The 27,895-nt window shown below is 34.7% G+C and overlaps 1 pseudogene; it reads right to left on the minus strand.

Annotated features, from left to right (window-relative positions):
• LOC130829355 (thioredoxin-dependent peroxide reductase, mitochondrial-like) overlaps positions 1–17,571 on the minus strand; it is a 101,438-nt pseudogene extending 83,867 nt beyond the window's left edge.
• Between the last annotated feature and the right edge of the window lie 10,324 nt (positions 17,572–27,895).

A 27,895-nucleotide genomic window follows, 5' to 3' on the forward strand; every position in this document is an offset into this window, starting at 1 on the left:
TTGTGGCTAGGGAAACTAGGCTTGAAAATAAAATAATAAGCATCCCATTTGGGAAAAAAAGGTAAAACCATCTCTGTTTTCAGATGGCATGATCTTGTATACAGAAAATCTTAAGGAATCCACTAAAATAACTTTTAGAACTAAAAACAAGTTCATCAAGATTGAAAGGTACAGGGTCAATACCAAAAAATCTATTGTATTTCTACATGAGGTGATTGGATATTGATATGCAAAATAAAAAGCTTGGACTCTTACCTAACCCTGTATAAAATAATTCAAAATGGTTCAGAGATCTAAACATAAGAGCTAATACTATAACACTATTAAAAAGACATAGAAGCAAATCTCTATGACATTGTGTTGAGCACTTTGTTAAATGCAGTGTTAAAAGCCTAAGCAACAGAAAAAAACAACAGATAAATTGAAATACATCACAATAGAAATGTTATGCTTCAAACGACACCACCAAGAAGTTAAAAGACAACCCACAGAAGGGAAAAAAAAATCTGTAAACCATATATTTGTTAAAGATTTAATATCCAGATTATATAAAATACTTTTAAAAACCAAACAATTAAATGACAAATAACCCAAAAAAAGTAAACTTTTTTTTTCCCAAGGAAGATATACAAATGGCCAACAAGCTCACAAAAATATGTTCAATATCATTAGTCACTAGAGAATGCATATCAAACCCTAATGAGATACCTCTTCTCACCAATAACATTGCTACAATTAATAAGATGGGCAGAAAAAAAGATGGCAGCAAAGTAGAAGTACGTGGAGGGCATCTCTACGGATGCATCAGGAATACATCAAAAGATGCAATAATTCCCACAGAAAATAGGCTGAACACTAGCAGAAGACCTTGGACACCAGAAAGGACTGCAGAGATCCCAACATAACTGGGTAGGACAGAGGGGAGAAAGAAAAGGGAGAAAGAGGATAAGAAAGGAAAGGGATGGGTCTTACAGTCTGGGGTGGGGGGAGCTGAAACAGAGAAGAGATTGTTGAATTTGGAGAAACCCCCCTTATCTGAAGGGGAAACTCCCTCTCCAACAGGGAATTTGATTGGGTCAGAAGGGAGGCATTTGGGACTGTCCAAAGAGGGTGAAGCGGCCGATCTGTGGCAGACAGGAAAGAGTGAGAAACACACAGAGGGTCCGTACCACAGCTCTGCGTGTCCTGGACTGAGATGAGGGCTCAGCTGTACAGGGGGTCTGGGAGCTGGAATATGGGAACCTGAGACTGGTTCAGGGTGAGAAATATTGTTGGCAGTGGGGGGATGAACTGAGGGGACAGGGGGGAAGAAATCCATAGCAGAGAATGCCTACTGCAGAAAGCTGGGCAGCCATGGTGGCAGAAGGCTACTGCTGACTCACAAGTGGTGGGAGAAGCCACTGTTTCAGCCTCTCTTTTGGCACCTGTGATGAATAAAGGGAGGCCCCCTCTGGCCCTGGCTGTCACAGTAGACAAGGGATAGAAAGAGGCCCCTGGTGGGGCTGGCCTGGTGTGCCTGCGGCCGAGAGCCAGAAGTCTGCAGAGAAAGACATTTCTGGAGATGTTCCTATTAAACCCAAGCCCACTGGCTTCTCTCTGCAATTGGTGGCGCTGCCACCAGGGTTCCCACAAGCCAAGCAGGGCACTACTGCTGACTCACATGCAGGGGAAGAAACCACTATTGTACTCTCTCTCTCCCCAAACACCAGTGCCTATAGGTGAACAATAAAGGAAGTTCTGCTGGTCACCAAGTAATACATGAAACCCCCGAGGGCTGTCCATCAGGCGCCTTGTACCAGCCACCACCAAAGAACCACACTAAGGACAGATTTCCTAGACCTGCAGCCACCGGCATCCCTGCACATTTGGCATCATCCCTGGGGATATCGCGATCCAAGTAGGGCACTACTGTTCAGTCATATGCAGGGAGAGGAGCCACTATCAAAGCCTTTCTCTCCCCACACACCTGCATCTGCAGATGAACAATAGAGGAAACCCTCACTGAGGCAGACCCAAAGAGCTCCAAAGCAGCCTCAGTACCGGACTCTGGTGGTTAGACCACCAGCAGCAAAGACAAAATCAAAACTGAACACCAGGGACAGGGGGACTAAGGAAGAGGTTTTAAAATAGTTCCATCAGATATACATGCTGCAGACTAAATCCCTGTGATCATAGGGTAGGCCCTATGACTTTGGAATATCAGAGTAGACAATGAATGTTCCCACAAATGAAAAAGGTCTAGCTCTGACAGCTGTGGACTGAGGGAGCAAGCACACACAGGAATTGGGCCAGATCAGAGCCTAAGTGGACCCCATAGGACCCACAGCAGGACCAGAGTCCAAACCAGAGGCAGAAGAGGGCCTCTTGGGGAGGTCAAGGTGGCCTGAGCCTCACGGTGTGTACAAGGACACTTACAGTTGAGACCCCAAGGAAACAGAATTATGATTATTTCTATCGATCTGATCCATTCTGTGGTCAGTTATAGCTTTTTTTTTTTATTTTTTTATGATCTTAGTACTAAGGGATCCTCACATTTTATAACATATTTTTAAATTTTATTTTTACTTTTAGCCTTTTTATATATTTCTATTTCTAGCTAGCATTTTTGAAGTGCTGAGTTTATCTCCCCATCTTCTTTTCTTCTTTATCTTTAATATGTTTCTATTTTATTTTTCTTCTTTTTCTTTTTATATTTCCAGTCATACTGCACTCTTCTGTTGCTCTGTGTTCTATCCCTTTTTATTTTATTTTATCTTATTATGCTTTTAATCAATATTATTGGTCTGCTCTGCTTCCCTGCTTTACTCATCAAATGACACACTGCTTTGGTTTTTGTTATTAGATTTTGTCTTTATCTTAGTTCTAATGATAATTGCTTGATTTCATTTTGGGGATCTTCAGTGTATCTGGTTGTTCTCTTGCTCTTTGTTATATTTGCTTCCTGTCTCTATTTGGTCCCTGTTATATTTCGTGCTTGTTTTCACAATTTCCCTGTTTTTTTGTTGCTTGTTTGTTTGTTTTTGCTTTGAATTTCTGTTGGTTTTCCCTTTAATTGTCTGATTGCATCCTGGAGTTCTTATGTCAGGTTATTCTAGTGCTTTATGTTCTATTGGGATTGGTTTTTGTGTTTCCTGTCCATGTACATGTTCCCTTGATTCAGTATTTGTTGGTTTGACTTAACCTTTTACCATTAGTCTGGGGCTTGAACAGTCTTTTTTAATCCCCTTTATTGCCAGGACAAGTGGCCTCTGGAGTCTGTATTCCTCAACCAGAGATCAAGTCAGAGGATCCGTGGAGGGAACACCAAGTCCAGGATGCTAGACCACTAAAGAGTCATCAGCCACAGGCAAGATTAACCACAGAGAATTCTCATGGAGGCCTCTATCAGAGTCTAAGACCCGACTTTGCCCAACAGCCAGCAACTGCCAGTGCTGGGTACTTCACACCAAACTACAAACAAGACAGGAACACAAACCCACCCATCAGCACACAGACTACCTAAAGCCATATTAAGCTCACAGATACCTTAAAACACACCACTTGACACAGCCCTGCTCATCAGAGGGAAAAGACTCAGATCTACACACCAGAAAGCAGGTACCAGAACCTCCCATCAGGAAGCCTACTCAAGACACTGGACCAAGCCCACCGCAGGGGGCAGAGAAGAGAAACAAGAGGAATTACTACTAGGCAGCATAGGGAAAGGAGACAGCAAATACTATAAATTGGACAAAATGAGAAAACAAAGAAACACTTTGCAGGCAAAGGAGCAAGATAAAAACCCACAAGAACAAATACATGAAGAGAAAATAGGAAAATTGCCTGAGAAATAATTCAAAGTAATGATAGTAAAGATGACCTAAAATCTCAAAAACAAAACAGAGAAAATACAAGAAACCTTTAGTAAGGACCTAGAAGAACTAAAGAGCAAACAAACAGTAATGAACAACACAATAACTGAAATTAAAAATACTCTAGATGATGAAAACTGAAGAATAACTGAGACAGAAGAATGAGTAAGTGAGTTGGAAGATAGAATGGTAGAAATAACTGCCACAGAGCAGGAAAAGAAAAAACAATTAAAAAAATGGAAGACAGTCTCAGAGACCTTGGTGGCAACATTAAGCACATCAACATTTGAATCATAGGCATCCCAGAAGAAGAAGAAAGAAAGAAAGGGCCTGAGAAAATATTTGAAGAGGTTATAGTGGAAAACTTCCCCAACAGGGGAAAGGGAATAGTAATCAAGTCCAAGAAGTGTAGAGAGTTCCATAGAGAATAAACCCAAGAAGAAACACAGCAAGGCACATATTAATCAAACTGAGGAAAATTAAACACAAAGAAAAAATATTAAAAGAATGAAGAGAAAAGCAACAAATAATGTATAAGGGGAAACCCATAAGGATAATAACTGATCTTTCTGCAGAAACTCTGCAGGCCAGAAGGGAGTGGCAGGATATACTAAAAGTCCTGAAAGAGAAAAACCTACAGCCAAGAATACTCTACCTAGCGAAAAACTTATTCAGATTTGATGGAGAAATCAAAAGCTTTACAGAGAAGCAAAAGTTAAGGAATTCAGCACCACCAAAGCAGCCTTACAACAATTGCTAAAGGAACTTTGCTAGGCAGGAAATGCAGAGAAGGAAAAGACCAACAAAAACCCAAAACAATTAAGAAAACGGTAATAGGAACACACATGTCAATAATTACCTTAAATGTAAATGGATTAAATGCTCCAACCAAAAGATGCAGACTGGCTGAATGGATACAAAAACAAGACCCTTATATATAATGTCTACAAAAACCCTCTTCAGACATACAGGCAAACCAAATTTAAAAATAATATTTTAAAAAGAGACAGAAAATGGGAACATACATATCAATAATTACCTTGAATGTAAACGGACTAAATGCACCAACCAAAAGACACAGAGTGGCTGAATGGATACAAAAACAAGACCCTTATATATGCTGTCTATAGAACTTCACCTCAGACCTAGGGACACATACAGACTGAAATTAAGGGGATGGAAAAAGATATTCCATACAGATAGAAGTCAAAAGAAAACTGGAGTAGCAATACTCATATCAGACAAGGAAGGACACTACATAATGATCAAGGGATCAATTCAAGAAGAAGATATGGCAATTGTAATTATCTTTGCACCCAAAATAGGAGCACCTCTATAGGTAAGGCAAATGCTAACAGCCATAAAAGGGGAAATTGACAGTAACACAATAGTAGGAGACTTTAACACCCCACTTACACCAATGCACAGATCATCCAAACAGAAAATAAATAAGGAAACACTTGCTTTAAATGACACATTAGACCATCTTGACTTAATTGATATTTATAGGACATTGCATCCAAAACCTACAGAATACACTGTCTTCTCAAGTGCACATGGAACATTCTCCATGATAGAGCACATCTTGGGTCACAAATCAAGCCTCAGTAAATTCAAGAAAATTGAAATTGTATGAAGTATCTTCTCAAACCACAATGCCATGAGACTAGATATCAATTACAGGAAAAAAAAAACTGTAAAAAATACAAACACATGGAGGCTAAACAATATGTTATTAAACAACCAAGAAATCAGTGAAGAAATCAAAGAGGAAATCAAAAAATACCTAGAAACAAATGACAATGAAAACACAACAACCCAAAACTTATGGGAGGCAGCAAAATCAGTTCTTAGAGGAAGTTTATAGCAATACAATCCTACCTCAAGAAACAAGAAGAATCTCGAATAAACAACCTACCCTTACACCTAAAACAATTAGAGAAAGAAGAACAAATGAACCCCAAAGAGAGCAGAAGGAAAGAAATCATAAAGATCAGATGAGAAATAAATGAAAAAGAAATGAAGGAAACAATAGCAAAGATCTATAAAACTAAAAACTGGTTCTTTCAGAAGAAACAAAAATTGATAAACCATTAGCCAGACTCATCAGGAAAAATTGGGAGAAGACACAAAACAACAGAATTAAAAATGAAAAAGAAGTAACAACCGACACCGCAGAAATACAAAAGATCATAAGAGACTACTACAGGCAACTACATGCCAATAAATTGGATAACCTGGAAGAAATGGATAAATTCTTAGAAGACTACAATCTTTGAAGACTGAAAAAGCAAGAAACAGAAAGTGTGAACAGACCAGTCACAAGTAATGAAATTGAGATTATGATTACAAATCTCCCAACAAACAAAAGGCCAAGGCCAGATGGCTTCACAGGCAAATTCTATCAAACATTTAGAGAAGAGCTAATGTGTTCCTTCTCAAACTCTTCCAAAATATATCAGAAGCAGGAAAATTCCCAAACACATTCTACAAGGCCACCATCACCATGATACCAAAACCAAGCAAAGATGCTACAAAAAAAGAAAATTACAGGCCAACACCACTGATGAATATAGACGCAAAAATCCCCGACAAAATACTAGCAAACAGAATCTAAAAGCACATTAAAAAGATCATATGCCATGATCAAGTGGGGTTTATCCCTGGAATGCAAGGATTCTTCAATATATGCAAATCATTCAATGTGGTACATCATATTAACAAACTGAAGGATAAAAACCATATGATCATCTCAATAGATGAAGAAAAATTTTTTGACTAAATTCAACATCCATTTATGATAAAAACTCTCCAGAAAATGTGCATAGAAGGAAATCACCTGCACATAATAAAAGCCATATTTGACAAACCAACAGGCAACATCATTCTAAATGGTGAAAAACAGAAAGCATTCCCTCTAAGGACAGGAACAAGACAAGGGTGCCCACTCTCACAACTATTATTCAACATAGTTTTGAAATTGTTAGCTACAGCAATCAGAGAAGAAAATGAAATAAAAGGAATCCAAATTGAAAAAGAAGTAAAATTGTCATTCTTTGAAAATGACATGATATTATACACAGAAAACCCTAAAGATTCTACCAGAAAACTGCTAGCACTAATTGATGAATTTAGTAAAGTAAGAGGATATAAAATTCATGCACAGAAATCTCTTGAATTACTATACACTAACAATGGAAGAGCAGAAAGAGAAAGTAAGGAAACAATCCCATTTACCATTGCAACAACAACGACAAAAATACCTAGGAATAAACCTGCCTAAGGAGGCAAAAGACATATATGCAGAAAACTGTAAGACACAAAGAAATGAAAGAAATCAAAGAAGATACAAACAGATAGAGGGACATACCATATTCTTGGATTGGAAGAATCAACATTGTGAAAATGACTATCCTACCCAAAGCATTTTACAGATTCAATGCAATCCCGATCAAATTACCAATGGCATTTTTCACAAAACAGAACAAGAAATTTTACAATTTGTAAATGTAAAAGACCCCAAAGAGTCAAAGCAATCTTGAGAAGGAAAGACAGAGCTGGTAGAATCAGTCTCCCTGACTTCAAACTATACTACAAGGGTACAGTGATCAAGGCAGTATGGTACTGGCACAAAAACAGAAATATAGATCAATGGAACAAATACAGAGCACAGAGATAAACCCATGCACAAATGGGCAGCTTATCTTTGACAAAGGAGGCAAAAAGACAGCCTCTTCAATAAGTGGTGCTGGAAAAATTGGACAGCTACATGTAAAAGAATGAAATTCGAACATTTGCTAACATGATACACAAGAATAAACTCAAAATGGATTAAAGACCTAAATGTGAGGCCAGATGCTATAAAACTCTTAGAGGAAAACGTAGGCAGCACACTCTATGACATCCATCAAAGCAAGATCCTTTTTGACCCACCTCCTAGCATAATGGAAGTAAAATCAAGAATAAACAAATGGGACCTAATGAAACTTAGAAGCTTTAGCACAGCAAAAGAAACCATAAACAAGACAAGAAGACAGCCCTCAGAATGGGAGAAAATATTTGCCAGTGAAGCAATGGACAAAGGATTAATCTCCAAAATATACAAGCAGCTCATGCAGCTTAATACCAGATAAGCAAATAACCCAATCCTCAAATGGGCAGAAGACCTCAATAGACATTTCTACAAAGAAGACATGCAGATGGCCTACAAACACATGAAAAGATGCTCAACATCACTAATTATCAGAGAAATGCAAGTCAAAGCCCCAATGGGGTATCATGTCACACTGGTCAGAATAGCCATCATCAAAAATCTAGAAACAATAAATGCTGGAGAGGGTGTGGAGAAAAGGGAACCCTCCTGCATTGTTGATGGGAATGTAAATTGGTACATCCACTATGGAAAACAGTATAACAGTATGGAGGTTCCTTAAAAAACTAAAAATGGAACTACCATATGACCTAGCAATCCCACTCCTGGGCATATACCCAGAGAAAACCATAATCCAAAAAGAAACATGTAGCACAATGTTCATTGCAGTACTATTTACAATAGCCAGGACATGGAAGCAACCCAAATGCCCATCAACAGGTGAATAGATAAAGAAGATGTGGCACATATATACAGTGGAATATTGCTCAGCCATAAAAAGGAATGAAATTGATTTATTTGTAGTGAGGTGGATAGACTTACAGACTGTTATACAGAGCAAAGTAAGCCAGAAAGAGAGAAACAAATACCGTTTGCTACCTCATATATATGGAATCTAAAAAAATTGTACTGATGAACCCAGTGACAGGACAAGAATAAAGATGCAGTTATAGAGAACGGACTTGTGGACACAGGGAGGGAGGGTGGCAAAGGGGAAGCTGGGAAGAAGTGAGAGTAGCACTGACATATATACACTACCAAATGTAAAATAGTTAGCTAGTGGGAAGCTGCTGCATAACACAGGGAGATCAACTCGATGATGGGTGATGACTTAAAGGACTGGGATAGGGAAGGTGGGAAGGATTTGCGAGAGGGAGGGGATATGGAGATATATGTATAAATATAGCTGATTCACTGTGTTGTACAGCAAAACTGCCATAATTGTGTAAAGCAATTATATTCCAATAAAGAGCTTTAATAAAATTAAAAAAAAAAAAAGATTGGCAAAAAACAGGTGTTAGAGAGAATGTGCAAACCTTGGAATTCTCATGCATTGATGAGTGGATGTAAAATGGTGCAGCCACTTTGGAACACTTTGGCAGTTTCTCAGAAATTAAACAGTTATATGACCTAGCAATTCCACTGCCAGATATATACCCAAAAGAACTGAAAACAGGTTCAAATAATAACCTGTAAGTGAATTTTCATAACATTATTCATAATAGCTAAATGGTAGAAATAAACTAAATATATATTAATGGATGAATGTGTAAACAAAACATAGTGTATCCATAAAATGTATTCAGCTATAAAAAGAAATGAAGTATGGATACATGCTAAAACATGCCTAAACTTTGGAAATGTTATTTTAATTGAAATAAGCTTAAAAACCAAAGGCCACATATTCTATCAGTTGACTTACATGAAATATCCAAACTAGACAAATTCATCAATACTAAGTAGATTAGTGACTGCCACAGGCTCAGGGGAAAAGAAAATGGGGAAGAACTGCTAATGAGTAGGTTTATTTTAGGGGAGTTTTTAAAATATTCTAGAAGTGCATAACACATGTATAGCATTAGAATTTTAGAATCCATGAAGAGGAAATGAAAAATGAAAAAGACAATAGAGAGGAACGGATTGGAAGAGTGGGATTGCCATGTATACATTACTAATAAGAAAAAAAATATCAAATTGTACACATTAAATATATGCAGTTTATTGTATGTCAATTGTATCTCAATCAAAGTCCTTAAAGGGAAAAGAAAATTCTACCACTAAAAAAAAAAAAAAAATGACAAAAGAAAACATGGTAGATGGAATATAATTTTAAAGAAGTTACTAAGTAAGAGGTGATATTGCCTACAGGCCTGAGGGAGCTTCATTAGGGAGCCAAGTGGATATATCTAAATCCTAGATTCTAGGAGCAAAATATTGCAGTGAATTTGAGGCTAGAGAGTGTCTAATATGTTCAGGCAACCCCAAGTTGGTCAGTGTGACTAGAGAGAGCAAGGGAGGGAGCAGCCAGCAATGAGTTCAGAGAGGTAAGAGAAGGGAAGAAACAACTGCAAGAACTTGTAGGTAATTGTGAAGAAATTGACTTTTATACTGAGCAAGGTGGCAATCCCTTTGAAATTTTGAGCATACATGTGACATGGTCTAATTATTTTTCAGAAATTGTTTCTAACTGCCCTGTTAAAAAATACTGAGCATGCAGTATAGGTGGAAGCAGGACACCAATGCCCGGTATTTGCAGCTATTTCAAATAAAGTAAAAAATGATTGTGAATTTTTTTCAAGGGTGGTCATAGCTGAGATGGTGTGAGTGGTCACATTGGTCAGATTCTAGATGTAATTTTAAAATATATGTTGCAGAATTTTCTAACATACTGGGTGTGGGTATGAGAAAAAGAGAGGAGTGATGATTGCACCATGTTGCAGAGCAGGCATCTAAGCAATTACATTTAATTAGCAGTTAGAAATTATTAGTCTACAACTATACTGTCTAATACAATAGTCACTAGCCACATAGTAATTGAATTCAAGTTAATTAAAATTAAATTAATTAAATTTTTAGTTCCTCAGTTGCATTAGCTAGCTGCATTTAAATTGCATAATAATCATGTGTGGCTAGTGGCTACTCTAACAGAGAGTGCCGATATAAAACATACACTTAATCACTGAATTTCCACTGCACAGCATCTGTTTACAGTTCAGAAATGGGCTGGGAATATGCAGTTAGAAATCATGATATAGATATAGATATAGATATGGATATAGATATAGATGCAGATGTAGATGTAGATATAGATCTATAGATAACATTTAGCGATGAAAAACTGGCTAGGAACACCAAGGGAAGAAAACAAATAGGTATGAGTACTGAGCCCTAGGGCTTTCTAATATTTAGTGATTGTGGAAGTGTAGAAAAACCATCAACAGGGGACTTAGAAAAAGGACCAGTGAGATAGAAGGAAAATGTTGAGTATATTATCCTTGAGCCAAGGGAAGTAACTTTTTGAGAGGGAGTGATAAATTCGGATAAAATGAAGTGAGTGCAGAGTAGGATCTAAATGGAAGAAAGGGTTCTAGGTAAGTATGATAAAACTAAAAAAGGCAAAAGAGTTAATGATGTGTGCAAAGGAGTGATACTATCATGGAATATCTTCCTTTAGTTAGGTAGGGATAATAAAGAAACAGGGATCATGAGAAAGGTTTCCAGAGTATTACATACCATGTAAAAAAACATGGAAACCACTTCAGATTAACTGTAATTATTCTTAAGTAAACACAATTTAGTGAAAATGAACAAAATGCACATATAAAAATCTGAATCAAATGTCTTGACAGTGCCTAAAAACTCATTTGAAAAATGCAGTTGATGTCTTCAAGATTCTCTGTTAGTTATCTTCTTGCTGTCATGCTATTTACATCATAGGCATGTCACTTAGAAGAGCAGACTGTACTGTCTCTTCAGAATCTAATAATTGCAATGAGGTAGTGTTGTTTTGGTGCACTGAGGAACCAGGGGTCAGAGAAAGAGTCAAAGACACTGATGCCAGACCAAACAAGGGCAGCTGTAGGTGGGAAATAATGATGTCAAAGCATAGAGTTTTGGATCCCTACAATAAGCCAATATAGTGTTTGGAGGAGGTTTCAGTACAGAGTTCTTCTGCCTCATGAAAAATGAGGAAAAAACACCCACAAAATCAAAAAGACATGCCAACTCCAGTTGACTAATGGACTGTTCCACACATTTGTATTTTCTGTGACTTTCAAAAATTTCATCTGTACAAATCCATTTCTATGTACCACTCTAATATATCATTTACTCTAATAAATTAACGATTATTTTATTGAATTCTTAAAATGGAATAGAATTTCCTAGTAGATGTAACTCTTGTTCCTGGTTTCTTAACAGTTTTACTCATTTGCCTGATTCCCGTAGGACATTTCAAAACTTTGATGATTTCTTTTACCATTTTATTTTTTTTTACTTTAAAATGTTTATTTTTTATTATATTTTTTACATTGAGCACTTCAGGAAGGAAAATAATTATAATGATTCAAATGCATGAATGATTCAAATTCAAAATGCAATCCCTGGATTCAATAAGTATCCTTTATAATTATACCCGATCAATATTAGAAATGTATGTAGACACTAAATCAGCTAACAAAATAAGTAAAAAAAACTATATAAAGTATAAATCTCAGGACTGGGGGACATGCATGATCAGTTAAGTCACTTTGCCAGTGTGTTTTTTCACAAAATATGATTCACATTTGCTTCAATCACATACATATTTATTGCAAATGATTTTTTTTGTTGTTTGTTTGTTTTTTTTTTTTTTTTTTGGCTGCACTGAAAGACATGTGGGATCTTAGTTCCCTGACCAGGGATCAAATGTGTGCCCCCTGCATTGGAAGCGTGGAGTCTTAACCACTGGACTGCCAGGGAAGTTCTGCAAGTGTTAAATTAGACTACTGATGCTAACAACTTAAAACTATGATCTTAAAGGAAAATTCAGTTTAATACAGAGAAGCTCAAGAAGAAAATTTCAGGACCCTTGATCAGAAGGTTTTGATGCCTGTCATACTGCTCTGGTGTGCACAAAGGTCCAAGTAAGGCTGAGAAAGAAGAGTTGTTTCCTTCTCCCTTTGAAGACATGCTCCAAGAAATAGATGAACTACACATTCTATAGCAAACAGCCGTCCATCTATACATTGCCAATAAAGAACTCCTTACATTAGTAACTGACCACATTTTAAAAGCCTTGCCAATGTTACAAAAACAAAACATTTATAGTAGTATTGACAAATACAAGCATAATTGGTTTTTTGCCTTCTATAAATAATAAACCTTGAAATGCTAGAAGTGAGTTCCAACTGTGGTTCTTTTCTAGTGTGGGAAGCTGCAGGTGCACATGGGATGGTATACTGATTTACCTTCTCAAAGTATTCTTTGGAAACAGTCGGATGGGGCTTGATTGTAGGAGAATCTGGTGTCCAGTTGGCTGGGCAGACTTCTCCATGGTTTTCCCCAAACTGGAATGCCTTCACCAAGTGGAGGGTCTCTTGCACGCTTCAGCCCACTGGGAGATCATTGACGCTCAATTGCTTGATGACTCCGTTGGGGTCAATTATGAAGAGACCTCGTAGTTCAAGGCTGGGACCTTCTAATGGCACACTGTAATCTCGGGAAATTTGTTTAGTCAAATCTGACAAGAGCGAGATGTTCATGCAGCCCAAACCACCATTATTCCTTGGTGTGTTTATCCAGGCCAGATGGATGAAGTGGGACTCCACTGACACTACAACAACTTCACAGTTCACATCATGAAATTCATTGGCTTTGTCACTGAAGGCAATAATTTTTGTAGGGCACGCAAAGGTGAAATCCAAAGGATAGAAGAGCACCAAATATTATCCCTTAAAGTCATCAAGGGTCATTTCTTTGAACTCTCCATTTACAACAGCTGTACCCTTAAAATAGGGTGCGTGCTGGGTGACGGTCAGGGCATGGTACCAGGAACTTGTGATAAAGGCAAATTTTGCTTGACCAAAACCAGACCATAATGCATTCGTCAAGCACATTCTTCAAGAAGCAGCAGGCCTGAGGGCAGCAGAGGCAGAAATGCCCCAAGGAATGGCACTCACATGCCACACAAGCAAAGCCCAGAACAACCTTCCCACCGAGGCCCTCTTTTACCATTTCTTAACATTTCTTTTATAATAAAAAAGAAATTCCTTTATATTTGTAAAAATGAATAGTATTATTAACTAAGAATCCTTTAGTTCCATTGTCATTAGCTTTAAAATTTATACATGAATAAGTACTATTTGCTTTAATCTTCTATCTACTTTTACAGGTACAAAGAATATTTTTCTACATTTACATAAATAGAGCTTTAACTCTTCTGTGTTTCTGCTTTGGATTGGTTATGTTTCTTTAAGATTAGAATAAAACCAGGCTTCCCTGGTGGTGCAGTGGTTAAGAATCCACCTGCCAATGCAGGGGACACGGGTTGGAGCCCTGGTCAGGGAAAATCCCACATGCCGTGGAGCAACTAAGCCTGTGCACTACAACTACTGATCCTGTGCTCTAGAGCCCACAAGCCACAACTATTGAGCCCACACACCTCAACTACTGAAGCCCGCATGCCTATAGCCTATGCTCCAAAACAAGAGAAGCCACTGCAATAAAAAGCCTGCAGACTGCAATGAAAAGTAACCTCCACTCTCTGCAACTACAGAAAGCCTGCATGCAACAATGTAGACCCAATGCAGCCAATAAATTAAAAAAAGAAAAAAAAAGAGTATAATAAAACCCAAAGGAGGAAAAAGAAAAACAAGCATATATATTTTGTACTATCATGAACTATTAAAAGTCAAATTTATTTAAAAATTATTAATGGAAGAGGTAAAACCAATGTACAAAAATAAAATAAACACAGACATAGTTTGTAACATGGTTTTTGAAAAAAAGTAATGGGTAAAATGTTATCAACATCTGTTTCTCTTCAGTTCATGCTGATTGCACAATGTTAATTTAGAAAATAAATTTTTTCCTCAGATCATTATTTTAGTAAATATCATGTCCTTCATATCCACATGACTAAATCATATATTTCTTTAGAGATCAACAGGGCAGACACATCTTCTATGAGGAGTGTATGACTTCTTCAACAATGTATAGAATTACTCCAGTTGAAATATTTTATTTGGTCTCTATAAATCCAGTTGATATATACATTTTATAATCTATGATATAAAGGAAAGTACTCCAATTCAATTTGTAAACTGAAATATTTTCTTTTATCTCATGTAGTATAAAATATATGGTATTTGAAAAATAAATACTGTTGTAACACAAAGTTAAACAAGAATATATCATTGCTATAAACTATTAACTGATATATATTTTAATGAAGCTATGATGAATGTGTTTTAAGAAGTTACATCATTGTTAAACAAATATTAAGATTCAGTGAGCAGTAAAATTTATTTTTAATTATGTTAATAACTCTAACTTAATATGTGGCTTTATTATCCTAAAGTGAAATTGCATTTATTTATACTAAAGACTTCATTGTTATTTTCACTAGAATTAAATATGAATAGCCTCCAGTCAATCTTTTATTGTACATATTGACACTATAGATCAAGTATAGGTCACTTAAGAATGTTATTTTGTGACCAAGAGCAGATTTCTGAATAAAGTTTTAGTTGAGAAATAAAATAAAAACAGGCTGTCTCAACCTACCTTTTAAAAATCTAAATTATAGACAGAAAGTGACAGGTAGAAGATGCTCCAGGTCTTAGAATTCCACAGAGACAGGCGAACCTGTCTTCCTAAAGCTTTCGAGGTTCAGGGACAGTCAGTCACAGTGAAATGTATTCTGACATTGAAATGTGCTAAAGGATATTATGAAAAATAGCCCTGATGATTGCCAATATTTCAGTGTATGTGAAGAAGGCCTACAGATCAAAAAACAATGATTCACACCCAGGATATCACTTTAAATCTAAGTATATCTTTTACATCACCATACTAAAATAACAATTACTATCCCAAGAGCTTAACAACTTAGTGCAGTCTATACAGAACAAACATTCACATTACTGACAAATTTCATCTTGTTGAGGACTTGTTGTCAGGTTAGATATTATTAAAGAATAAGAATATTGATTGATTGCCTTGACCTCATCATATACTACCAGTCAAAAGATGATGAATGACTCTTTATTAACCATGCAAAGGAGACAACATGAGGTATTATTTTTCTTTTGAGTACAAAATTAGGAGAGCTGTCAAAAATACTGACACAGCCAACAATTACTGCAGTATGTTCCAGTTATTTCATTAATAATAAAAAGTTAATTTGAATACCAACATAAAAGCTTTTTATGACTTTTAAAAGAGTCTGGCCATATTATTCAGGGCATTATTTATAATGAATCAATGAAAAACAAACTAAAAAAATGGGATTCAAGTTTAGGTCACATTTACCCTTAAGACCTCAACAGAAGGACTGCCCTCTCATGCAAGCTTTATACTTATAAATAAAAATTTACATGTGGCAATTAATATAAGATGATTTATTTGTAGTTGACAACATTTGCCCCATCTGAAGAATTCTTCCTTTATCACTGAATATATTGTTGTTTACATACTTGCTAGAAGAAGGTAACTAACAAATCAAACTATGAAATGAAAACAAAATGAAATATGACATTACCTGCGTCAAAATTTGTAAATAGATAGTGATTTATATTAGAATTTACTTATCCTGCCATAAGTTGGGGCTTACAAATGTGAATTATGCAGATACTAAATAATTAAAAATTTGAGCCACTCATTCAATAATGGAGAAAACTACTAAATCACACTGCTAAAATTATTCATCCTTTTTAAACACTAGGAGGCATCTTTAAAATCATACCTCTTCTGTTTCAATGGATCCCTAAAAACAATTGAAATAGACGATCAGAAAATTGAGTTATCTCTTTCTCCACACTGATGAAACATTCTCCTATGAAAACTCACACTGCTTTGAAATTAACAATAGTTAACATTTGTCAAAAGAGTTTTTCCTCATTTATTTTCCCATTCATTAAATTATTTATTCATTTAGCAAACATTAATAGACACATACTATATTCTAGATTCTGTGTTTAGGCTGAGGATAGAAAATGAAGACATTATTTAACCATGGAAATATATTGTCAAGCTTGATATTTAGGGTGAATTCTTAATATCTATATCTAAAGAAGTCATGGGTGTCTACTAGGATTTTAAAACTATATCTTTCAAAAATTGTGCTTTCCACAAAAAACTACTCCTTCTTCAGTTAACAACCACATCATCTTTCCCGATTGTCAGATCAAAATCTATAGTGTCAACCTTAACTTTGCTTCTTCATATGCCTTATATCCTAACACTGTTGAATCTACCTTTAGAATATGCTCATAGGAGTGAAGCGCACTGATGGTTACCAATTATATTGAAGATATTAAAAAAGAAGAAAGATTGATGGATAGATACAATGATAAATAGACAAACAGATGTGTAGCAAAGCAAATGTAGCAAAATATTGATCATAAAATCTAGATGGTGGGCATATATGTGTTCCCTATAGACTTCTTTTAACTTTTCTATATGCCTGAACACTTTCATAATAACATACTGAATAATAATAAATCAATGACACAGTTTCCTCTTTCAAAACCTGTGGAGGACTAAATCTCCTCCTAATAACAATCACCAATTTTTGAACAACCAAATATAATAATTAAAAACCATTTCAAAATACCGAAGAGTGATCAAAAGTAGATAGAGGCTGGAAGGTATATAATTTCTGGAAAAAATGAATCACACTATAAATCTCACCATGAAAGATCCACATTTAATTGTCTTTTTTTGATTAGAGCCTGTGGTTCAAGGCCTAAAATTAAGGTCTATATGTGCTGCTTCAATATCTGGTGAAATTGGGAAGACCTTGAATAATCTAACCACAAATTCCCTTCCCAACTCTGCTTCCACAGATAAGGTCCCGTAGCCAGGCATAGTTATTATTAAAGGAAACAGGCATAGTTTCTACATATTGCTAAGTAGTTGATTTCAGTTCCCTGCCAGCTCACAAAATTATTCAACCAATTCAAATTGTTTCCTGGGAACCAGGGAGCACCTCATCCTTTTGATACTACAATGTTTACCTCTCACAGTTCCTGGTTGTTCACATTGTTCCTGAGTACAGCCTCCCTGTGGCCTTGCACGATATGCAATATTCTCCTCCCTCAGATTGTGAGTATATGTGACTAATAAACTGTTGTCAATCTCATCTGTCCAGTGTTGGGTGGCATATGGTCAGTCATTGCCTTAAGCCTAAGTCCGGAATCCCTCTCTCACCAATAGGATAAGGAAGAGGCAAGTTAAAATAGGACATCATCTCCACACTGCACATTGGAAATAAAATTCGAGATAAAAGCAGCAGCATTGTCACAGAATGGAGGAGTCAAATTTCTAACTTAAGATTAGAGCACTTGAAAGTAGACTGGGAAATCTGACAAATGCAAAGCTAAAGAATATACAAACACATCACCCTCAAATATTTTGCTGACTATTAAATTGGGCACAAACCCAGAGACACAGCAATTAATGCAGATATAAGCAACAGTTATAAGATTAAAGAGCTGAGAAGAGAACATATAAGCTATCCTGTTGTGAAAGTAAAAAGTAGGGTTTAAGTCCCCCCAAGTTAGACAGAATAATAAACACCTTGAGCGTCCACTAAAACTTCTGATGGGACAAAACTTAGGAATAAATGACCTATAAGATGGTCTGGTATATTTCAGGGCTAAAGGCAAAAACAAACAAAAAGAAGATACTAGACAAAAAGCAAAAACAAACAAAAAGAAGATACTAGACAAAACATCTAAAACCAAGCTTCCAAAAGATCAAATCAATCTGACAGTAACTGCCTATCACTGCCTGCTAGAAAAAAAATCCAACATTTTTTAGAGGAAGATGAGAAAATCCCATACTGCTGCAGCATTTTACCCACAACATGTACTCTACAATAAAAAAGACTATTAGTCAAGAAAAGAAAAAACAGATAGGAATGATTGTCTAGAGGAAAGCATAGTCAATAGAAGCAGACCCTAAGATTCCACAGATGTTAGAATTAGCAAAAATTTCAAATAGCTATTATAAACATTTTAGAAAAAATTATGGATAGATAAATTAGAGATAGCGATCAATTAGAAAATGTAGAATTGAGAAATACAACATTTAAATTGAAGAAATGATTAGATTGCTTCACCTAAAAATAAGACTCTATGGAAATATTTACATTGAAGCATTGAGAAATGAAAGTCTGGAAAAATTAACAGAATGTCAATGATATGTGTGATAATATCAACTGTAACAACTATCATAGTTAAAAAGAGAGGTAGGGCAAGAAACATTTGAAAAACTAAATCTGAAAATGTTCTAGGTTTCATTAAAACATTAACCTGCAATTCCTAAGAAGATCATCAATAAGATAAATTTGGTGAGGCAATTGAATATAAGTTCAATTGAAAATGGATTGTATCTTGTATGATATAAAAATTGAAAATAAAATTAAAAATACATTTACTGGGTTTTATTTCTGGTTAGGATGTAGAAAGTCATAAGATGTTGTTCCATTTTTTAATAAGAAAAAAAACTAATATACAAAATCCTAACTTTTGTACATCAGACAATATAGATCACGAGGCAACCAAATGGATGAAATTCCAAAGGATGGCAAGCTTCTTTGATGAAAGATGAGAATCATTTATTTTACCTATACAAGACTATGGGAAGAGTAGGAGTCAGCCATAAAAATGGATAAAAGGAAAATATCTGAAGTTATAGAGAATGTTGAAAGTCTAAGTGTCAGCTAGCATAACAGATCAACACAACAGGAGTCCATTCTGACTTGCTAGTATTTTCCCTCAGCCTTCACTGGTTTCTCAAGTGAAAAATTGGAGGCCCAACAAGTGATATGAAGGAGTGACTTCAGTGGAATAGCTGTGCAAGTGATGATTACCTTTGACTAGATGAAAATGACTTGCTTTCAACCTTTCATATGAAGTAAAAGCTAATTCCCACTTAGGGAGGAGCAAAAATCAAAAAACACGAAACAGATCACTTGCTGCTCTTGGTCCCAGGAAAAGATCAGGTCAGCTGCCACTGAACGATGAGTTGAAGCAAAAGTTGTCTGCTTTTGGGAGAGCAAAGCCCCTCCTGCCATTCCTTCTGGGTAAAGCTCAGTGGCTGCTGGAAGAGCCCTAAATAACCTGTCCCATCTCCAGCACTGAAACTAGGGAAACTTATCTGCTGTTGGTGGAGGGACAGGAAACCATTTCGTGCCCAGATCCTCCTTTAAACAAAGCAGTTATTTGCTGCCACTAGAGTAGGGGAAGAAAATTAGCTCCCATTCAAAATCCCTAGTAGAAGGCAAGAGAGAAAGAAGAAGTCTTTTGCTTTCTTCTGCGATATAGGAGAAAAAGGACTTGCGGAAAGCTGAGGATGGTAAAGGAACACTAAAAAGAAAAAAAGGATTGTAGACCTCACATTAATTAGAATGGATCAATCAGAGGTATGTTGATGTTAACTAGAACAACAACTGAAACCAAATTCAGCCTAATTACTAAGCTGATATATCCATTTATACTAAAGGAAGAGCAATAGAAGAAGAATACCCATTTGGGGAAGAGATAGTATTTATCTCAATCTCTACTGTTATTTTAAATACAGTGTATGATGATTAAGCCATAAAAGAGATAGGAAAAAAAATAAAGCTCCAAAAACAGATAAGTCAAATATAAAACAAATTACAAGATGTAGTGTTAAACTTCACCATGTAAATTACTATAAAAACAAATAGTCTAAACACTTTTCTACTAGGCAGTCTGTCTGATTAGATATAAAGATAAGACCCTAAAATCTTCTGTCTACAGGAAACCTATAAAAATGTCAAAACATTAAGATTTTAAAATGGGAAAATAATTAATACAAAAAGTAGTAAAAGAAAAGAATCACTGGCTCTTTATATGTTGACAAAGTAGACTTCAGAACAAGGAAAATTAGCAGTGACAAAAAAGAGATATTATGTAATGATTCAAGATAAATTCTTCAAGAATCCATTACAGTCTGATGTGTATGTGCCTAATAATAAAACATCAAAATCCATAATACAGATGCATAGGCTTGAAAGGAGAAATATATAAATCCACAATTACATTTTCAGGTAGCAACATTTCTCTCTCTGTAATTGGTAGGAAACATAGACAAAAAAATATCAGTAAGAATATTGCAGGCTTACCCAACAGTGAGATTGCATCAAACTAAAATGCTTCTGTATAGCAAAGGAAAGAGAAAAGTGAAAGCAACCTATGAACGGGGAAGAGATTTGCAAATCATATATCTGATAAGGGATATTCCTAAGGAATATACTTCCTCAAAATACCTAAGGAATTCTTTCAACTCTTTTTAATATCAAGTTGTAAAACTTGTATATTTAGTCTGAGAAGAGGTCTTTTATTATATGTCTTCCTAATATTTTCTACAATTCTGCTTTAATATTCTTAACACTATTTTTCAAAGATTAGAAAATTTTCATAAATCTGATTTTTTTCCTTATGGATTTCATGCTTTTTGTGTTCTATTTAAGGAATCTTCATCTAACAGAATGTCAGAAAGGTTTTCTCTGGTGTTTTCTTCTAGAAATGTTACAGGTTAATTATTATATTTAGGTCTGTGATTCATTTTTAGTGAATTTTTGTATATTATTTGAATTAAACTTTAGTATGTTTTGTTTTTTCAGGACTGTGTAGCTCTGTGTTGAAAATAATATTTTTTTCTTAGTTGAATTTCATTGGAACTTTGTTGAAAGTTAGTTGACCACATATGTGAGGATCTATTACTGACATAGTAATATGCTGCATGGAAGTGTTAAGAGTGGGCATTCTTGTCTTGTTCCAGATCATAAAGTAAAAGTTTTAAGTTTTTCATTATTAAGTATGATATTAGCTGTGGGCTTTTCACATGCAGCCTTATTATCTTAAGGTACTTTCCTATTCCCCCCAAAATGGGCTAAGTACTTGAGTAGGCATTTCTTCAAAAATGCCATGCAAGTGGCCAACAGGTATATAAAAAAATGTATCACTGATGATCAGGGGATTGCAAATCAAAACCACAATGAGATATCACTTAACAACTGTAAGGATACTATTACTGAAACAACAACAACAAGTATTGGTGAGAATGTGGAGAAATTGTAACTTGCACACTCTTGATGGGAATGTAAAGTGGTGCAGTTGCTATGAAAAACAATATAGATATTTCACAAAAAAAAATTGAAAGTAAAGCTATTAATGATCCAGCAGTCTCACTTCTGTCTATCCAAAAGAATTGAAATCAGGAACTCAAAAGATAAAACCATCCCTATGTTCATTGCAGTACTATTCACAAAAACCAAGATTTATAAAGAACTTAAATGCCTATCAATATATGAATGGATAAACAAAATGTGGTATATACATACACCGAAATAGTATTTAGCTTTCAAAAGGAAGAAAATTCTACCTTATGCAACAACATGGATGAGCCTTGAGAACATTATGCTAAGTGAAGTAAACCAGTAACAGAAAAAAAGTATTGCATGATTCCATTTCTATGAGGTATCTAAAATAGTCAAATTCACAGAATCAAAGAGTGGGGTGGTGGTTTCCAGGGCTGTGGGGTTTCAAGGGAAATGAGGAATTACTTATTAATGGACATAAAGTTGGAGTTAGGCAAAAGGAATAATCTCTAAAGGTCTGACATACAGAATTTTATCTATGGTCAACAATAATGTATTGTACTTAAAAATTGTTAAGAGATTAGATCTCATGTTAGGTATTCTTACTACAATAAAATAAAATGTTAAAACATGATGTAGAGAGACAACACAATAGAAAATTGGCAAAAAATTATATATGAGTGGCTGATAAATTGAAAGATACCCAACTACACTATAAGTAAAATTACAGTTTGATACCTCCGGAAAGTTCATACATTATTGATGAAATTAACATCAACAAGGATACAATCAACAATTTGGGAAACTAGCCATTTGAGAAAACATTTTGTCCCTTTTAAAAAAATAAAGTTATAAGTGCACTTACCATAAAACCCAACAATACTGTTCCTATATATTTCCCCCAGAATAATGAGAGCATATGTTCTCACAAACACATAAATGTTCAAATCTACTCTATTCATAATAGTTAAAAACTAGTGTGCATCATCAAGCTAATGAGCAGACACTTTGTGTTATATTCACACAATGGAATACTGCTCAGTAATAAAAATAATAAACTAAAGATGTATACAATAACATGGATAATTCTCAGAAGATTCTTGATAGGCTATGTAATTTACTGTTCCATACATTATCTAGAAGATACAAAACCACAGTGACAATAAGCAGTGTGATTTTCATGTGCTAGAAGTGGGGGAAGAAGATTGACTTCAAAGAGTCTCAGGAAACATTTTAGGGTGATCAAAATGCACTTTATCATGATTTTGTTGATGACAGTATAAATGTTTACATGTGCTATAGACTGAATTTTGTACCTCCCCAATTCCTATGTTGAAAAGTAATCCAGAAGTGATAGTATTTGGAGGTGGGGGTTTAGGGATGTGATTAGGTTGTGAGTATGGAGCTCTCATGAATAGAAAGGTAAAAGTTAAAAAAAAAAAAACTGACAGTAATACTAAGTTTTAGTAAGGATGTATAGTAACTGGAGACCTCATACATTGCAAACCTTTTATAAGAAATTTGGAAAAATGTTTGGTACTTTCCTGTGTAAACATATATCTACTCTCTGTCCCAGCAATTGCACCCCGAGAGAAATAAAAACATATGTCCATAAAGACTTGAACACCAAAATTTCATAGATGTTTATTCATAATAGCCAAATTGTAACTAATCCAAATGTTCATCACCAGGAGAATGGAAAAACAAATTAGGCTACATTCATACAACGGGATTCTGTTCTGAAGTTAGAGGTGCAATCTACTATTATACATAGTGATATGGATGAGTCTCAAAAAACTGTAGTGTTACTGAGATCAGAAACAAAAGAGGGCCTGCTATATGGTTTTATTTATATGACCTATAGGTATAGAAAATACTAATGAATGGTGATGATAGAAATTACAATAGCAGTTTTCTGTGTTATTGGAAGATGGGTAGTGGTGATTATGGTGAATGACTTTCTGGGTGATGGAAATTTTGTATGTCTAAAGGGGGTGATATTTATATGACTGCATACTTTTAAAAAATTCATTGAATTGTAGGCTAAATATATGGGCATTTTTTTGTAGCAACATCATATTACAACATGTATTTTAGAAAAAAAAATATGCCCATAACCCAACCATGAGTCAACACCTCTGCTGCTATCATCATCTTTCTCTTAAAAAATTGCAATAGTCACATAACTGATCTCCCTTTCTGTGTCCTTGCAAACCTTATGTTCAAACAGTGCCTAATAGATAGCAGGTGCTCAGTTAATATTTTAACAATGTTCAGTCATTCTATCCATGAACATGAATTTCCCTCCATTTATTTAATTCTTTTTTACTTTTCTTTAAGTTAATGTTGTCCTCATCAAATGAGTTAGTTAGAAAGTATTCCTTCTGTTCCTATCCTCCAAAAGAGATGGTAGAGAATTGGTATAATTTCTTCCTTAACTATTTGGTGGAATTCACCAGTGAATCTGGTCTTGGTGCTTTCTCTTTGAAGGTGATTAGATATTGATTCAATTTCTTTAATAGATATAGGCCTATTCAAATTATCTACTTCTTGAGTGAGTTTTAACAAATTTATGTTTCAATGAATTGGTCTATTTTATCTAGGTTTTCAAATTGTGGGCCTATTCCCCAACACCATACAAAAAATAAACTCAAAATGGATTAAAGACCTAAATGTAAGGCCAGACACTATAAAACTCCTAGAGGAAAACATAGGAAGAACACTCTTCAACATAAATCACAGCAAGATCTTTTTTGATCCACTCCCTAAAGTAATGGAAAAAAAAACAAAAATAAATAAGTGGGACCTAATGAAACTTCAAAGCTTCTGCACAACAAAGGAAACTACAAGCAAGATGACAAGACAACCCTCAGAATGGGAGAGAATATTTGTAAATGAATCAACAGACAAAGGATTAATCTCCAAAATATATAAACAGTTTATCCAGCTCAATATCCAAAAAACATACAACCCAATCAAAAAATGGGCAGAAGACCTAAATAGGCATGTCTCCAAAGAAGACATATGGATGGCCAAGAGGCACATGAAAAGCTGCTCAACATCACTAATTATTAGAGAAATGCAAATCAAAACTACAATGAGGTATCACCTCACACTGGTTAGAATGGGCATCATCAGAAAATCTACAAACAGTAAATGCTGGAAAGGGTGTGGAGAAAAGGGAATGCTCTTGCACTGTTGGTGGGAATGTAAATTGATACAGCCGCTATGGAGAACAGTATGGAGGTTCCTTGCAAAACTAAAAATAGAGTTACCATATGACCCAGCAATCCCACTACTGGGCATATGTCCAGAGAACACCATAATTCCAAAAGACACATGCACTCCAATGTTCATTGCAGCACTATTTACAATAGCCAGGTCATGGAAGCAACCTAAATGTCCATCAACAGATGAATGGATAAAGAGGATGTGGTACATATATACAATACAATATTACTCAGCTGTAAAAAGGAATGAAACTGGGACATTTGTAGAGACATGGATGGACTTAGAGACTGTCATACAAAGTGAAGCGAGTCAGAAAGAGAAAAACAAATAGCATATATTAACACATGCGGAATATGGAAAAATAGTACAAATCAACTGGTGTGCAAGGCAGAAATAGAGACACAGATGTAGAGAACAAACATATGGCCACCAAGTGGGGAAAGGGGCGAGGGTTGAGGGGGAATAAATTGGGAGATTGAGATTGCCATATATACATTAATACTAAGAAAAAAATACCAAATTGTACACTCTAAATATATGCAGTTTGTTGTATGTTAACTGTATCTCAAAAGTTCTTAAAACAAACAAAAAAAATTGTGGGCCTATAGTTGTACATATACAATTGACTCTTGAACAACATGGGCTTAAACTGTGCAGATCCACTTACATGTGTATTTTTTTTTAATAAATAAATATGTACTGCATTATTACACAGTCTGTAGATATGGAACCACAGTTATGGAAGGTCAACTGTAGCATTCTTGGCTGCTTGTGGGTCAGTGCCCCTAACCCCCGCATTGTTCAAGGGTCAATTGTATTCCTTTATTATTCTTGTAATTTCCATGAGATCGAAAGTGATGTCCCATCTTCCATTTTTAATATTAGTAATTTGTTTTTCTTTCTTTTTTTCTTAGTTAGCTTGGCTAGACACATTGATTTTATTGATTTTTTTCCCAAAGAACCAGCATTGTTTCATTGTTATTCTTACTGATCCCTTGTTTTCAATTCCATTGATTTCTGTTAAATTTTATAATTTCTTTTACTTACTTTAATTTTCTTTCCTTTTACTAGTTTTCTATGGTGGAAAGTTAGATGATTGATTTTACATCTTTTTAATTTTTTAATATATGCAATCAACTGTAAATTTCTTTCTAAGCACTGCTTTAATTGTATCCCTCAAATTTTGATGTTGATTTAATTTTTTAACTTTTATTTTTCAAACCCATATAAAATATATTCTGGATTTTTGTGATTTTATTTCTTGATCATTCAGGTAAAAGTATAATGGTGCCAGATTTAGCTTTAAGAACTGATGAAAATGAAACCATTGATGGACTGATGAGCTGTGAATAAAATTCAGCTATAAAAACTGGTTTTTGTCATCAGTATGTTATAGCCATGCTGAAAAGACTATGAGAGTGAGTGGAAGAAAATAAGATACTTAGGAAAAAAACAACTCAGGTAATACTAGTCACGATGGCAGAACTCTGAACAATAAGTACAATTTTTGTTAAAGATACTATGATTTTTAAAAATAACAATTTAAAAGTCCTAATAACTTTGATTCATCAATTTAATATAATTCCACAAGTTAGCTTTCTCAAGCATCTTGAGGAAAAACAACATGCCAATAGACAAATTAAATCAGTTTTCATTAAACACTAGTAAATGCTGTTTTTAACATCTTAACTGATTGAGTATGCTAATCTACTGCCAAAATCCTAATGATGAAATTAATTTTAAAATGAAATCCTTTGCAAAAGTTCTTGTTAAAGATTTTCATTCAAATCCTCACCTGGTTTTAGGTGACTAAGCACTGACATTTAAGCCAATTAGGGAAAATTTTTAGCTTTTTGGAAGTGGTTTCTCCAATTCTGAATTCCCTGGAGAATATGAATTATCTACCTATGTGGCAATAAAATCCAGGTCCTTTAAATACTTGGTAAAAATAAAGGAAATTAAGACATTTATTATACATTTTTGCTCAGATTTGAATAGAAAACATTTTATCTTGAGATCAAAGTAAAACTCACCTATAATATATATTCTAATTACCATTTTTTGAGTTATTCACAAACTATATAAAGTAAATGAATAACAGTAGACAATTCTAGCAATTTTTGTTGTTTGATTAATTATAGAATATTATTCACATGGCATAGAAAGATTATTTTGTTGTTTTCATATGCCAGTGAAGATCTTGAAGGATTACAATTGAAAGGTGGAGTTAAAATCTGAGTTTGACATAGCACATGTTATTAAAGAGACTATAATTTGTAACGGTTTACATCAAAATGTTAGTATATACCAACAAATTTAGATTTGTTTATTTAATATTTATTAAAAGTAATATTGAAAATTTTATTTTCTAAATTTGTACACCAGATTTCTTTTGACAATTATATAAAGAAAAATTTCCAAGTTTTCATTTTTGAATACTGATTTTCAATTGTACTTTGTAGTCACTACTTTGCAGACAACCATCTGTTTAATTCTAAGTTTCTTCATATCCAGTCTGAAGACAATTATGCTATCAATAGACATATTGGAAAAATCTTCATGGAAAAAGATTTTTAAAAAAGCTTTAAAATTTGAAGTTGCAAGCAGTTGTTGAAATATAACTTATATATAGTTCTCCATATTGCAAACTGTGAATTATTATTCAAAAATCTCAAAATTTGGATGTTTTTAATATCCTCTTTGATGTGATGTAGCTATAATTTTAAAATGTTTTTAGACCTGAACACTTAATGCTTTTTTAGCCCATGTGAACAGTGATGTTTTCAGAGAGTTAAAGTAACTACATTAAGATTATACATATAAAAACAT

This window comes from Hippopotamus amphibius, chromosome 1 (assembly GCF_030028045.1).
Source record: "Hippopotamus amphibius kiboko isolate mHipAmp2 chromosome 1, mHipAmp2.hap2, whole genome shotgun sequence".
Classification (NCBI taxonomy): Eukaryota; Metazoa; Chordata; class Mammalia; order Artiodactyla; family Hippopotamidae; genus Hippopotamus; species Hippopotamus amphibius.